This window comes from Branchiostoma belcheri, unplaced genomic scaffold (genome assembly GCF_001625305.1).
Source record: "Branchiostoma belcheri isolate BF01 breed outbred unplaced genomic scaffold, Haploidv18h27 scaffold35, whole genome shotgun sequence".
NCBI lineage: Eukaryota > Metazoa > Chordata > Leptocardii > Amphioxiformes > Branchiostomatidae > Branchiostoma > Branchiostoma belcheri.
This window is the reverse complement of record NW_017803965.1, coordinates 443,641-447,345: the sequence shown is the minus strand read 5'-3', so window position 1 is coordinate 447,345 and position 3,705 is coordinate 443,641.

The window sequence follows — 3,705 nt, the reverse complement described above, 5'->3', positions numbered from 1 at the left end:
GCAAATCAGGAGCTAATTTGCATAATTAATGAGGAAATTACTATAAATCTGCTTTGTTCGATAATAGAACTATGACATCACTTGTGAGAACGAGAAAAAACATCTGAGGATATAGATTATGTAAATGAGGACCTAATTTGCATAATAAATGGCAAATTTTTATAATTTCATAGTTGTAACTGCTGGGAATTTCATACTTGCCACATTTGGAAGTTAAGTGAAGGTGAACATCAACAAACATAATTTATTCAAATAATGGCCTAATTTGCATAATATATGAGGAAGTGCTATAATAGCATTTTTGTTAAGATAAGGCTGTTATTGGGTGGAGAATATGATCAACTGATATAATCCATGCAAATGGGGCTCTTATTTACAAAATCAATGATTAAAATTGTATAATTTGTCAACCACAAGGGTTAACATCATTTGGCGAAGGTATGAGATCGTGGAACTCTTGTTCACCCTTAAATACCTGATTATGATTGCAGCGATTTGGTGGCTACCGTGCTAATTAAGGCATTTTATCCTCCTTACGTATACGGAGATACATTCACATCTCACATGGACCACACAAATGCGCCCCCAACGGTTGCTTAATTTAGTGCAGCGATAACTCGTGGGGACAGTTGCCGCAACGTATTTCCGAAATTCTGTGTTTTTGCTTCATCTAACTTAAAAGAGATTCACCTACAATAGTCCGGAGAGTATACACAACAATTTCGGGTACAACTTACCACCAAAGTGCGCACGGAGCGTCTTTCTGGGCGGAATTTTTACCCGCTCGTTCTTCCCGTGGCTTCCATGCACTCTCGCCATCTTGGAAAGGTGTGTTTGTGTGCGTGAAGCACAGGTGCACGTGCCACCCGTACATCATGAGCAAAATTTGAATTTATTAATCAAGTTATACAACGGAACAATAAACAATCATCCCATGTGCAGGCCTGAAAACTATGATGATTTAATTATGGCTTTATCTTAAAAGTTTGAAAGTCTCACATTAATTTTCTATATATATCCTCCTTTCTAAATTTAGGAGGGTAAACACACCCTCGTAGTTTTCCAATAAATTGAAATAATTTTTGTTTTATCCATTTTTCCTTTAAATTGCGACAAGTACATCCTCTAGCCAGTAGGTGACAACTTACAAATATTACAGCTATTGCGATAAACGCCCACAGTCTCTTTGTCGACGATTTTCTAACTGAAAATCCAGTTTTACTGCCACGAAATCACGACGGGTGCCTTATAAAACGTTTACGTTAATCATTATACTTTGAACAAGCCATTTATCTATACAGTAATCCAATCGCTTTCGAATGAATACATCAGAAACGTTTAGAACCATGGCACATTTTTTTCATTACCCTGAGGAGTGTGATGATGCATAATTACAACCAAAGCACATTGCAAGTTGGGTGTTTTTGTTCATTGGACGGCAGATACACATTCTTACCTTTTAATATAATTATCCCAAGCTATGGACATGGCCGTTGACATCAGTGCAGCGAAGATCGATCATGCATTTATCATGTGCATCTTGACGAAAACAGGAACGTCAATTTTTGATCTCTTCAAATCTTCGATTCCAGCGCTTCACAGCATAATCAGTCAGTATTGCCCTGGAGAAGGACTACCGATACCTTGACTTGTTATCGGTTGTGTAACTTTACAAATAACATTGACATCATCATATTTACGTGGCTGTTGTGTGTGTGTCAAGGGTTAGATGGATCATCTTCAAGATATTTGGTAGGTATTCAGGAGAGCTCGAAATGATTAGATTTTGGGTCCCCTGGCGGCTTGGTATTGTACTATAGCTGAACTTACAGTTTTGATATCCCTTGATCTGGTATATATGGTCATGGTTTTTGGATGGTAAGTAGCTCTTTTGCTCTGGAAGAAGTGACGTAGGTTTGGGCCTAGCAAAGTAATTTTTCCAATAAATTGACCCATTTATTTTTCAAATTGTGAACATTTTCTATAGCTAGTAGGTGACATTACAGATAATGCGATAGATGCGTCAAGGAATGTACGTCTCTTTATGGACAATTTTTGTGTGGAGGTTGTTACTCACATTGTTACTCTCATATCATTGAGGTATATATGATAGATCTATTATACCTCCATGCATAGTAATAGTTTCATAAAGAATAGGAATATTGCGTCTTTAATGGGTCATGCATCTCCATAATAATAATATTTTTTAAATAAGACTATGGTTTCGTCACATTGAGGAACAACAAAAAAGATGCTGCAATTCCAACTTAAGAAGCCAGGGGGCCTTTTATTGGTGCAATATCAAGCGAAGAGATACAGAGTATGTACTAGTCTACCTAGAGCAATTGCCATTCTCTTCACAGATATAAGTGGCACTGCAAACAAATAAATAGAACAAAACAACCATATATGCTTGTGCGCAACGTTGATACAGTGAAACACATCAAAACAAATGATTATCCAGCACACCTTATGGGTACATCTAGCAGTGAGGGCAAACTGTACGGAAAATAGAAGCTGTGTCTTAACCAGAATACTTTGCATAAAACATGCTGCGTTAGTCCATTTGTCCATAATGTCCACAGCAGTTTTTCCCAAAAATCTTTCAAAATTAAAACCACTTCGATCCAAAAAATGTTTTTTTTTATGAAACACTTCATCTGTAACCCAGGGTGTTTCATTTTCCTACCCAAATTGACAAAAAGTTCTGAGGGTCATATTATTGTTTGTCAGTCACAAATAATTTGATTTCTGGGGATAAAAGGCAACTGTCATTCCTTGAAATGAAATTATTACCAGGTTCTGACTACTCCTCACAATGCATATCAATACTCAACACCAATCCATACATGCTTAGAATCTAGCATAGGACATCATTTTCTTCATATCTTTCCTCAAACCTCTTGATGTAGATGTATTAAGATAATAACACATTCACAGGCGCCACTCACTCAAGTTGTGTTATGTTTGAGGGCTATCAATCAAATAAAAAAAAAGCTACCATTTTGATCACTTTAAAATAAACTCTTCCCAATCCAAAACTGTTGTTACAAATTTTATCATGTGCATTCAATGGCAGTAACATAACACAAAAACATACATTCAGAGTAAATGGTCGCACAATGTGAAAAATAAAATCGCAATCTCAAATAAGTTAAAATACATAACATGTAGTAATTCTGTTGTAAGTATGGGAATTGCTCTAGTTACTTACACATTACACTGCTGTCAAGAGATCAGATTCTGGTTAATGTTATGGTTTTGCTCAGTTTCTGCCAGTGCTGTTGAAGACAAGGCAACAACTGCTAATACAAGAACAGTCTGCAGCAGAAAAGTCAGTTGGAAACTATCAGTGACTTCTTAAGCATTGCACTGAATCAGTTTTTATCTTGAAAGCCGTTGCCACAAAAGTTATTCCACATCATCACTGGCCTTGCTTTGTTCTAAATTCAAGCTGTAGCTCAAATTATGTACATCCGACTTCAGCTTTTCGTAACAGATAGGGAGCAAATAATTTTGAAGCAAAATGTTCAAGCTAACCGACACTGCATACAATAAAGGTTTTCATGCAATCTCTTTAAGAAGTGCGATTAAGCAACTAAATCTTATTATCTTCCGATTCTGACTCCTTTGCAAAGTTTCTTATCTGTTAAAATGCATTTGCCACATTGACTACAACAAAGCAAATTATTAATATATTACCAC